Genomic DNA, 13,295 nt, shown 5'->3' on the forward strand with positions numbered 1-13,295 from the left:
AAAAAAAAAAAAAAACCTATTTTGTGAGTTTGGAGAGAGAAAGACCCAGTGGGGGGGGGGAAACAGTAGAAGGATATTGCTATTGCCACCCTCTCTCACTTTAAATGGGCGATTCAAAGTCAATGCCAACTTGTAGAGGACACAAGATTTAAAACTAAATCAAGTTCAGGAAATTCATAAAGACAGATTAGATAGATGAGATGACAAACCCCACAAAGCCAGTGAATTCACACCACAGATCTGCATTTCTCCTCCTATAACATGTCTAAATTTTGTGAGTAGGTATGCATATGTATTGGGAGGGAGTGGGCAGGCCTCTGGGTCACAGCTTCACTTTTTTTTTTTTTTTTTTTCATATTCCAATGGCCAGAATTCAACAAGCAGGCAGCAAACCTAATTGCAATGAAACTTAAGGAAATATTATTTTTCTAAGTGCCCAGGATGGAGAGAGTTGGATGAGTGAGCACTTGTAAGCTTCCAGCTTTCCAAGTTAAAATTCATGGGGACTGGACATTTTCAGTTGCTGACTTCAGATGGTGTTTGCAAATAAAGTGTAATCAAGGAAGTCAGGGAAACTGGGAGTTTTCACTGAAGGGAAGCAAAAATATAGCTAGCCCTAAATGGGTTTAAAATGGGTTAGAAGCAAATATAAAATGGTTTTATTAGACTCCATGAGTCCAACAAGTTTGACTTTCTGATAACATAAGTAAAACACTAAACACATTAAAGCACACATAGTAGGCACTATGGGAGGATTTCCTTCCTGTCTTTCTCTTGTCCATGGGCAAATAAAATTTCAGTATATGCCTGATCCCAGATGTAAAGAAAAATCATATCCCATGCAATTTCATTTTCGTTAACACTTGTCATTTCCTTAGCACCCACTTTAAGCCGCATGCTTTGCAATACCACTTTCATTTTCTCTATACGACAATTAGCTGGCGGCCCCATGTTTCTGCAATGGGGTTGAGGTAGAAGACTGCAGAATGTGAGGATACACAAAGTCACAACTTTCTTGACAATAGTTTTACTCACATATTGAGCAAGTAACCTCACTTGTAAGAAATAGCAAATATTATATGTATATTGGAGGACAGCGTGTTTGTGTTTATATGTGTATTTAAGTTTTTACCCTGATAGATGTGCCAGAAAATTCTTTTGTTTTCTGAAGAGAAAATTATCTCTGAGTCACTGAAGAAAAAGTAAATTAATCAGTGGATATAGGACATTCTGATGAACACAGATGAAACCCATCCTTTCATGACTATAAGCTAATTCTATACTCTGGGGAGGAATTTTATAAGATTGTTAATATACTGAGGCAAAAAAAATAAGAACTGCTTTGAGTCCTATGGATGTGACTCTCTGAGAAAAAAATATCAACAGGAATTTAGGATTTACATAGAGGCATATGTATGAACCCCATTCAGAGCAGGATTTGGAGAGCAATAGTTGGCTCAGGTAAAGGCATGGTACACAGCTGAAAGTCATGGTGAAAAAGTGAATCAGCTTCCTCGAACTCCACATCATGGAACACCAAGACATCCTCATCAAGGTTACTCATAGCATCATTTGAGATATAGACTACCAGCTCATTCTAAATCTAGATGACAGTGGTAAACTGATTGAACAAAAGTACTCTACTCATTTGAGCATGGAAGGCCATCTGACCCAAAATGCACCCAATATTTCCTTGCATTTTAGGTCATTTTCATAGGATATCTTCTGAAAGTGGGATTACTGAATGAACAGTGTCATCATTTTAAAAATAAGCATTTTGTAAATAAAGATAAAAATTTTTAAATACCTGCTTATAACGAATGTGTGTGGGGATGACAGGAGATGAAATGAATGAAATGCACAGCTCAGTTTTTTTATTTGGGTCATTGTTAAACACGTTTTTAGTTATATTATACCTGGTTATATTGCTACATACAATATAACTAAGCAGCTTCCATGCTGTCCAGATTTTCTTCTCGAGAACATGTGGGTGTGTGCAACTCATGGGAGGAATACTGTGGTTTTCTAACTCTTCTTTCTTTTTCTTTCTTTCTTTCTTTTTTTTTTTTTTTTTTGTTTGTTTTGAGATGGAGTTTCGCTCTTGTCACCCAGGCTGGAGTACAGTGGCAAGATCTCGGCTCACTGCAACCTCCGCCTCTTGTGTTCAAGCAATTCTCCTGCCTCAGCCTCCAGAGTAGCTGTGATTACAGGCACCTGCCACCAGGCTCAGCTTATTTTTTGTGTGTGTATTTTTGGTAGAGATGCGGTTTCACCATGTTGGCCAGGCTGGTCTTAAACTCCTGACCTCATGTGTTCCACCAGCCCCAGCCTCCCAAAGTGCTGGGATTACAGGTGTGAGCCACCACGCCTGGCCTCTAACTCTTCTTTCTTTGCAGAAAATGCCTGGTCTCTTTTCCTCACTTCCTTTGCCATTCAATTTCCTCATCTTTCCTCCTTGCCCCTGTCCTCCCACATCAGTGATTAGACACAAAGTGCCACCCTCAATCCATCAGCACATTGCACAGAGCTCCTCGGGGGGCAGCTCCCTTACATCTCTCTCCCCACATGTAGTTGGTCTCAGCTGAAGAAGAAAAGATATCACTTCAGGTGACCAGGTACAGATACAACTCATATTTCTTCAGGGTTCCAGAGGACCCTCCCAGAAAAAGCAGGAAACTTTACCCTAGTAAATGGATAAAGGGAATATTTGGGAAGAATGAGAGATTGACCAAAACAGGAAGGAGCTATAAACCTTGGCTCTAGGACAATCTTGAAGATGAGAATCTGCGCCATTATCAATATCATTATAGCCAGAATATTAATTGAGCTTCTTCTCTGTGGTAGGGAGTCTATAAACCTTACTTCATTTAATGTCTTCAATGACCTTTTGATGTAGATACTACTATTTAGGATATGCACACAATAAAATTGAGACCCAGAAAATTAGGCAAGTTTTGCCAAGGTCAGGCAGCTGTACTTATGTTTAGATTGGTGCAAAAGTAATTGTGGTTTTTGCCATTACTTTTAACGGCATTATGGAACAATGACACAGAGTCTCCCCCTCTCCCTGGTTCCCACATCATGACTAGTCTTCTCTCTAGATCTGCTCTATATGGCACTGGGGTCTGTGTTGCATCCTAGGTCAAAAACTCAGAAACTAGATCCTGGAAACCCTCATTCACTTTCCCACCTTCATGAGCTAGCTTGATGATACCTCTGAGAATCTTTTCTGCCAGAGGAAAGTCATAACTTCTGATGTTTTCAATAGAATTTGTGAAGGAAGATTTTAATTCCAGGTCAAGAAAAACAGTTAGTGTAAAAAGCCCCAAGGAAAGCTAAACTGTAATGATCATCTCTGTACTGATTGCTTTAAATCTTTTCTAAAACGAGGCAAGCTATAAATAAACACATGAATTGACAGCAGCCGTGAAGATAATACAAAACACTAAGAATAGTGCATAGCAATATTTTCTAAACCAGTGTCTCATGGGATACTAGCTCAATGAAATTATCCATCAAAAAAGAGAAAGGATTATATGGTCATGTTGTTTGTAAATGGTCAGTGCTTAGAAAATTGATATTAGCATTATAAAGATTCTCAGAAGTCTGGTAAGACTATAGTTAACTTGGCTTAACCCAGCATTTTCTAAAATCTCTTAGTCACAGAACCAACTTTTCTGTAGAATGAATGCTCTTAATAACATATACTGTGCTATGTCTGTCCTGTAGAAACTTGTAGATAATGCCAGTTGGGAGCCACCTCTATTTCTCTTCCCAGCCCATGGTTCAAACCCCTTTATTTAAGACCTCTAAGACCAGCCACATCTGGCCTACTGGTAGGAGATGGGAGCAGGGAAGTGCTGGGTAGAGAAGGAGGGTGGGGATGGATCCCAGGCGAGGGCTCCACCCTCAAGCCTGTGCCTACGGATTTAAGTGAGAACAGGCACTCCTGTTTTTGCGTCCAAATGTCACATTTTCCAAGACCACTCTGGCTCACCATATCCCCATCCTGTGCCCATAAAAATCCAAGACCCTAGCAGGCACAGACACAAGTGGTTGGACTTCGAGAGGAGCAGAAGAGCACATCGACAAACACCAGGAGACACTGGCAGGCCACTGATAGCAGGACAACAAAGAATTCAGCCCAGGAGGTGGGAGGAGAGTCCAGCCGACTCCGGGGGAAGATCACCTTCCCACTCCAACCCCCTTATGGTTCCCTATCCACCTCACTGAGAGCAACCTTCACAACCCAGTGAAACCATGCACCCATCCTCCAAGCCCACATGTGATCTGATTTTTCTGGTACACTAGGGCAAGAAGCCGGGATACAGAAAGCCCTCTGTCCTTGCAATAAGGCAGAAGGTCTAACTGAGCTGCAGACTGTTGAACTGAAAGGGTGCACTGTAACACACTCCCACTGGGGCTTTGGGTGCTGTAAACACTCAACCCTAGATGCTGTCGTGGGATTGGAGCCCAAAAACGCTCCCCAGGATCTGCCCATCTGCATGCTCCCCCTAGGGGTTTGAGCAGCAGGGCACTGAAGGAGTGAGCCACATCCCTGTCACACACCCTGTGAGGGGGATAAGGGAAGATTCCCATTTCACTGCCATCACAGCTAATCAAAGACTGCGATGAGGACAGCATCAATCCAAATCTAGTCTATGCCTCTTCTCTTGGCCACTGCATTGCTTTTTCCTTCACTCTGACTACTCTGACATCTTGGGTTCTGGTTGGGCTGTTTTTATTGACCTCACCCTGTGGATTATCTGGATGGAGGCTTGTCCTTTGAGCTCTAAGCCAAGTGGCCTTGACATTTGATCTTGACACTTCTCTGACCTATGAGCTTCCCATTCTAGTATATCTTCCTTCTAACAATTCAACAAATTGTCACTGAAAATCTGCACTGAGTGAACCTAAAAGTGAATAGAACAGACAGGTAAGTTCACAGGGTTTAAGTCTGTAAATTATAGCTGGACAAGCCAGGGCTCATAGGGCAGTGGAGTAAGCAACATGGGAGGGGAACCGCATGCTGATTACACAGAGCATCTCACCTAGACTTGGAGGTTAAGAGAAGACTCTGAGGAGGACATAGCATGTCCTCTCAATTATGAGAGTGAATAGTAATGTCTAAGTGAAACAAGCAGAAGCTGAATCCAAGTGTTGTAGGCAGAGGGAACCACGGGGGCTAAAGTCAGTTGCTAAGAGAGAGACGAACTTAGAGGAAGGAAAATAAATTTCTTCAACTGAAAAATGTGGTTTGAGGAGTTAAGTAGTAAGGCATAAGGTTTGATAGTAAAGGATAGAGAATGTGTGCCCTGGATACACCTACCCAGTCCTACGACTGGATGCTTGGCCAGGCCTGTCTTCTGAGGCAATCATCACCTGAGAATATAGTAGAATTATCCAACTCCTGAGCTCCACCAGAGGTAGGCAATAATGGTCTTTTTCTTCTGGTCAGAATCCTGCTCCTCTGTCCAGCTCTTCAGCCAACTGAAGTAAACAACAGATGCATTTCAGAGACCTCATCCCTACCACTCCAAAGAGAAATAGGAGGAAAAGTGTGGAGGCTGAGGCCAGGGTTTCCATATATGTTGGGTCCCTACAGCGAGCATGGCTCTGAGCTCCCTCTCATCCACCATTTCATCTGATTCTGTGTTAAACTTACATATATAAACACACATATATGAGAACATGGAGCATGAGAGAGATTCAGTAACTCACCTAAGGATATACAGATTCTAAATCATAGTTGGAATCCAAACACTGATCTATTAAAACCTATCATCTTTCTATCAAGCTCAAGCTATCTCGCTTCAATGGTGTGTGGGTTTTCTTGTTGGTTTATTAATAGCAGCGATAGTAACGTAATAGCATCTAACACTGATTAAATGCCTTTTTTTTGGACCAGGACCTTTATTAGGTGTTTTGTATTCATCATCTTATTTAAATTTAACAACACCCTATGAAATAAATATTATTGGCTGGATGTGGTGGCTCATGGCTGTAATCCCAGCAGGCTGAGGCAGGCAGACCACTTGAGGTCAGGAGTTCAAGACCAGCCTGGCCCACAGGGTGAAACCTTGTCTCTAGTAAAAATACAAAAAAAACTTAGCCAGGCATGGTGGCATGCACCTGTAGTCCCAGCTACTTGGGAGGCTGAGTCAGGGGAATTGCTTGAACCCGAGAGGCGGAGGTTGCAGTGAACCGAGATCATGCCACTGCACTCCAGCCTGGGTGACAGAGTGAGACCTCACCTCAAAAAATCCAAAAAAAAAAATGAAAGAAATAAATATTCTAATCATTAATTTACGGAGGATAAGCCTGTAGTTTAGAAAAGGTTGAAAAGGTAATTTTCCAAGGAAAGTGGTTATTACATACAGGAAATGAGGTTAGAATTCAGGTTCTTCTAACTCCAAATCACAAGTTCTTCCCATACCCAAACTGCCTCTAGATCGAATAAACCAATGAATAAATGCATGAACAATAATAATAGTCCTTATACTTATTTGAAATGAAATGCATTTAATGTTCTAACTGAATCAAAGTACCTTTTTATAATTTTTTTAAAATAAAAAATCTACCCAGGAAAAGATCTTTGGGGGTATTGTGTACTTGTCTACAAGTATCTGTTACAGTACTAGAGACACACATGTCAAAGACTCCTACATCCATCATGGGTTTATTTTACTTTATTTCCAGGTGGATAATAAGCATCCCATTTATTCTAGGCACTTTTGTTGATGACATACTAGTTACCATAAAATCTGAAAAGTAAGATCAATTTTATGAGCAATTAAATGGGGTCTATCCAGAAGTAATTAATTTTATGATAGAGGTTGAACAAGGTGATAGGAGAGCCTGTTTTAGATGCATTGATGATAGCAGGGAATAATGGCTCATCAGCTATGAAATAGTTCCAAATTACCTTGCTTTCAGGTCATTATTTATATTTTAAGTCTGCTGCCCTCTTTGCATCATGAGGGGAGAGCATATTGTTATTCATAGCCTTTCAGGGGAGAGACCTACCTTTGCTCTTGTGAGGGTAATGGAAACTTAGGCTGTTAGAGAACTGGACTTTCCTTTCCTAGAAGACAGGTGTTCTGTGATCCACAATGGAAAGAACGATGAGTTCATTTATCAATGAGAAGACTTGGCACTATTTGAACTCTGGGGAAATTGATAGCAGACAGATAAGAATCAGGTGTTTGGATGTTATGCCACTGGTAGAATTAATTAATCCACTCAATCATTTAACAAACACTTATTGGGAATATTTTGTATGTCAGACACTATGCTAAATATTGTAGATATAAAATAAAATGAGATACAATCATTGGGGAACTAGTGGGTCTGTGATGAAAGATGTTGCTCCTGCCTTGGAATAATTCAAAAATTAAAACAAATTGCTTTTGAATGGGCTTTACTGTCTCAAAATCCAGTGGTTACAAAAAGCATGAGTGATGTGAATCGCCTCCAGAGTTGTGGATAATTCTGTATTTGTCCCTAGAATGGTGTTCCTGCCACAAAGAAAGACAAATTTAGTTGCGATTATCAAGGACGGGATATCACAATGAAAAATACCGAAGGACATTCTACTGAACATAGTTTATGAAATCTTTATTAATCATTCGTATCTTCTTTATGAAGACTTCTTCTCCCCTGAGTTTTCAGAGCACTTATTCTAACTCTCCTTTACCATGTCTCCTGGCAGAGAATGGGTCTCTGACTCAAAATGACTCAGTGAAACCCCAGTTGTCCTAATTCTAATTTTATTTTTAGGCAAGAAATTCTGTCTGGATGAGCCTCTCCCTTTTCACCTGCCCAAGAGAAAAATGCAACCCAAATTGCTAAGGGGAAAACAAATAAATATTTTCCTAGATTGCATAACTAAGAAGTTAAGTGAAAACAGGCTTTAAGCAGAGCTGTATTCATATTCACATATTTCACACTTTCACCATCATGCTCTCATCATGGTTTTGTTTTTCTGTTTTCTTTGTTTATCTCCAGCAGGACTTCTCAGATGATGGTCTCTGGTATCTCTATACTTGCATTGTCCCTATTGCCTAGAAATCCACAAGGAAAAGGCCTCTTTCCTATTTGTTCCAAAAACATTTATTGGACTCGTGCTAATTAGACAAACTTGGGTTTGATGTGCCACATCAAACTAACCCCTCTGATTGACCAGATTTGGGGCAAATTCCCAACCCAGCAAGTAAAGAGTGGAGATTAACTCCATAAGGATCCTATGGACAGGGGGAAGGAAGGTTTCTCAAAGGGTATTATGAGTGTTTCCCAATAAAGAAAGCATAATTTACTGATCAGACACAAAGGGCAGAGACCACTTTACCTACTTTTCACAGCATATTGAGCATTTGAACCTCACCTCATAAAGTAGTTTGGAGAATAAAAATAGATGAGTGCAAAATATTTTAGTGGGCAGCACAGAGTAGGTGTTCAGAGCCTGTTCTCTTTTTTCCCTTAAAAATAAAATACATTGCTTTCTGCTTTTGTGTCTCCAAACAGGTGGCAGAAGGTTTTCAGTTAGGTAACAATTTATATTTCCTATCTTTGTACAGATGTACCTGTCCAGCAGCCTGTACTCAGTGATAAGTGTAGTTTATAAAGGAAAAGTGTTTATGAGAGCACAGAGTGAAATTTCTGGAACTCTGAATAGATTTCTTGAATAAGATCATTCATGTTGATACAGCAGATATAAATGGTTCTCTTAGTAGCCACATCATTGTCCAAGAAGGGTTCAGCTTGTGTTCCAGTTCTCCTGGTAGGCATAATGCTATTAGAAAAAAAAAAAAAAAAGGATTCAAAACTAATATATGACCCTGGCAAAATTCACATGACACAACAACTTTCCCGAAGACCTGACAACCAAAAGTTTGTGATGGATAATTACATAGCCTTTAATGTTCTTTCAGCTAGACAAGGAGTTTTACTAGAAGCACATCTTTCCATGCCTATATATATATAAGCAAGTTGAATAGAACAGACTGGGGCTAGGATAAAACAAAAATCCACCTGACTTTCCAGAACAGACACAGCTGGACTTTGAGATTTGTTTTTGTTTGTTTGTTTGTTTGTTTGTTTTTTGGTCTGGGGTTGAACATCTAGCCTCCTAGCCTCAGGAACTACTACAAAGATGAAGAACCATTTTGTTTCTGGTAATTGCTTGTGTTACAGTTGGTCAATGTCTACTGATCAGAGTCTTAAATGCAGTTGCACAGCCATTTTTTTAATGCCAGATGTTTCAATAATTTATCCTGCAACCAAGAAGCAGGAGGAATTAATCATGAAACAGGAAGATAGCAAAATTATTGCTATCCAATCATAGTATCACTCCAATTCCTGACAACAACCCATGACAGAGCAAACTCCCACTTCCATGAACTGTCCCAAAAATCAACTAACATAAACCCAAATTCTATAGCAAGCTCCTCTCAACATCCTCCTAGTGGGAGTCCCCATAGTTTTCCATGGTGTATTAGACCACTCTCATGCTGCTAATAAAGACATACCTGAAACTGGGTAATTATAAATGAAAGAGGTTTAATGGACTCACAGTTCCACATGACTGGGGAGGCCTCACAGTCATGGCAGAAGGCAAGGAGGAGCAAGTCACATCTTACCTGGTGGCAGGGAAGAGAGAAATGAGAGAACCAAGTGAAAGGTGTTTCCCCTTGTAAAACCATGAGATCTCGTGAGACTTATTCACTACCACGAGAACAGTATGGGGTGAAACTGCCCCTATGATTCAATTACCTCCCACTGGGTCCCTCTCAGGATATGTGGGAATTGTGGGAGCTATAATTCAAGATGAAATTTGGGTGGGGACATAGCCAAACCATATTGCATGGTGTGTGGTATCCTTTGCTTCAGCAACTCATAAATATTGTTGGACTGTGTGTACTTTGTGGTCTTCAGCTAGTGGACACTGACACCCTGATTAGAAGACAGTCAATGTTAGTTAGAAGACAGCAATGTGGGGAGTTGTTATGAATAAGTTGGATTACATTAATGGGAGCTATTCTTAGAGTTCTGGGCTCAACTCTAACAGGCATGCATATTTGCCAGTCTCCATCCTAGCAGCATCTGTGGTATCTCTAGGATAAATCTGGAATTTAAACTGTGTGTTTCTGGATACATTCATATTGATAGAACCTAATTTGGGTGAATAGTATGTGTTGTTTTCTCAAATAAGGACAGAATTGTAGGAAGCAACCCTGGTCTCACAAGGAAATCCTTCAGCAGATGGTGAAGAGAGATCCTGCCTCCCTCTTTGTAGGTGGAGACTATCAGGACTTTAAATATTTATATTCTGGGGAGAAGGTGTTAAGATGTCACCTAACACATAAGTGAGAGTCTATTAATGTGAAGAAAAGTCTAGCCCCTAAGCCTTAGAAAGCAAGCCATACCTTGAAAACACATTGTGGAATTGTGTATGACTTGATGCATTGGTATTTTGGTTAACACAAAGGCTTCACTATCTCTAATTTAATGTTTCAGCCTGGTTTCCACTGTATAAATGATTATATAGAATATATTAATGACCATCCTTGGTCCAGAAAATCAAAGAAGCAACACCCCCCCACCCCATCTCCCACCACCCGCCAAAGGCAGTGCAGAGATGGAGATAGTAAGAAGATAGATCCCTCAAATCATGACGTCTTTCAGGGACAACACTGAGGATGCTGGTTTTACTTGTAAGAGAGATGGCAGTTCCTTTAGAGTGTGCCTTTGCTGGTCTTAAAAGAGCTATGCCCTGAGCCCAATAACAACACCTCCCTAGGTAACTTCATAATACTTGGAAACAAAGATTCGGATAAAACAGTGTGTGGTCTGAGGAATTCACAGAAAGCCATCCCCAAAAGGAGCCAGTAGTCACGCAAAAACCCAAGAAAAACACCTAGTTGATATGGTTATGCTTTGTATCCCCACCCAAAGTCATCTTGAGTTGTAATCCCCGTAATCCTCATAATCCCTACATGTCAAAGGAGAGACCATGTGGAGGTAAATGAATCATGGGGACAGTTACTGTCATGCTGTTCTGGTGACTGTGAGTGAGTTCCCATGAGATCTGATGGTTTTGTAAGGTACTCCTCCCCCTTCACTCGGCACTTCTCCTTCCTGCTGTCTTGTGAAGAAGGTGCCTTGCATGCCCTTCGCATTCCACCATAAGCATAAGTTTCCTGAGGCCTCCCCAGCCATGCTGAACTGTGAGTCAATTAAACCTCTTTTCTTTATAAATTATCCAGTCTCAGGCAGTTCTTCATAGTAGGGTGAAAACAGACTAACATGCTTGTAGTTGGGAGAATATAAGGGCTTAATTTAAAGCAGCTCAATAATAGCAGATCCTGCCCACCCAATCCAGTTTTCACCTGCCTCTCTCATCTTTGGACACTGAAAATCACTGCCTGGATACCCTCTGTCTTGCTGAGAATGAATTTCTTTCTCTGAAAGCATTTTTGTCTGTTCCTTTCTGTGCTAATCTCCCTACCTGTCATGCATAGGTAACAAGTGATTGCAGAGTTATGATCTGTAAGTCCAGAAATGTATAATGCAGTTTGAGCAAAGAAAATACTGAGACCTATTTGCTACTTACTGGGCAGGATTATAGTGTGCACCAGGGGCTTGAAATATTTAGATGTCCCAGAACTATAAGTGAGGATACATCAAGGTCAGCAAAGCTTTTCTTCTAACGAACTAAGTAAAACAAGCCATAGAGTTTTACTTGGAGGCAGTTTCCTTGACAGGATATTAAAATCAGGACCGTCATTGTATCTGCTGCCCCTGAAATAATTTTGCATCTTTTATTTATAGCAATTTACTGGTAAATGTGGCCAGCCAAAGAGAGCTCAGGGGATATTAGGACAGACTTTGAAAGACATTTCAAATGCGGCTGAATTTGTGCTATCCAGTAAGCATTTGTTGTACACCTACTACCTGTATGTGCCAACTCTTGTGTTTAATCCTGTACAAGACATGAGATGTGCAACCTGCCCTGAAAAGGCAGAGCCAGCTGGTGAAGTCTGTGGTTATCCTTCCTCAATCTTTCCATCCTCCTCACTCTGCACATCCCAAAGCATGGCAGATTTCATTTATAATGTCCTCTCATTTCTGCCTCACACTCACTCAAGTCTGAAATTAGTCACAAATTTGAACACTTTCCTGTATACTTCTAACACCTTAGTGTTAGCCACCATTCTCTTTCTTCTGGAGAATAGTAAAGTCTTCCCCATGGCCTGCCTGCTGCCACCCTGTGACTCTGCAATCCTTAATCCACTCTCCACATAGTGGCCTGACTCAGTTCAATTACAGAAGAGTTTAACTCAAATCACCTTAGCAGCAGTCTGATGAAACTAAGGAAATTCCCTTTTTGACGAGGTAAATAGTATCTACTTTACTCTCAGCTATATCTTACACAGGATATCTGGCACTTGATTTAAAATTAAGAACATATGAAAAAGGTAGGAAACAGCAGCTCATGGCCAAGAGATAAATTGGTCAATAGAAGTAGGCCCACTGTTGGCAGAGAAGTTGGAATTACCACATTGTGACTGTAAAATAAGTATAAAAAATGTATTTAAAAATCTAATGGGAAAAGTTAGCATGTGTGAGCAGAGAAATTTCCAAAGAGAATATCAAAAGAGAGATTAAACTAATAAAAAGAGAAAACAAACTGTTAGAAATTTTTTAAAATGTCATTTCTTAGATTTCAAAGCATTTTGGACACAGCAGAGGAAAGGGTCACTGAACTTTAAGTCAGGCTAGTAGGCATTACCCAACCTAAAGTACAAAGAGAGATAAAAGATAGAATAAAAACAGCTCCAGCACCCAAGACTTTGGAACAATTCTAATAATATAAGTCATGTAATTGGAGTACCAGAAGAAGAGAAGAGAGAGAACCAAGAAGTTTCTAATACTTTTCCAAAATTTTTGGAACACATAAAATTTCAGAATCAAGAAGAGAAGCAAATCACAAGCAAAATTAATACAAACTGAATCATATATAAAGTAGTCAAACTACAACATCTTTAAAGTGTTTAAAGAAAAAAAATCAACCTAGAATGATGTATATACAAAAATCATTCCTCAAAAAGGAATGCAAAATAAAGACATTTTCAGTTACATAGAATGTGAGAAAATGTGGCTACAGTTGATCTGAAATATAATGATAATAAGAGGAAATTATTTGTTATAGAGAAAAATAATGCCATATGAAGGCCAGATCAATAGGAAGAAGTAAAAAAATACCAAAAGGGTCAATATACCTTTTTATTATACAC

The sequence above is a fragment of the Mandrillus leucophaeus genome, unplaced genomic scaffold (assembly GCF_000951045.1).
Source record: "Mandrillus leucophaeus isolate KB7577 unplaced genomic scaffold, Mleu.le_1.0 Scaffold173, whole genome shotgun sequence".
NCBI classification, from domain to species: Eukaryota; Metazoa; Chordata; class Mammalia; order Primates; family Cercopithecidae; genus Mandrillus; species Mandrillus leucophaeus.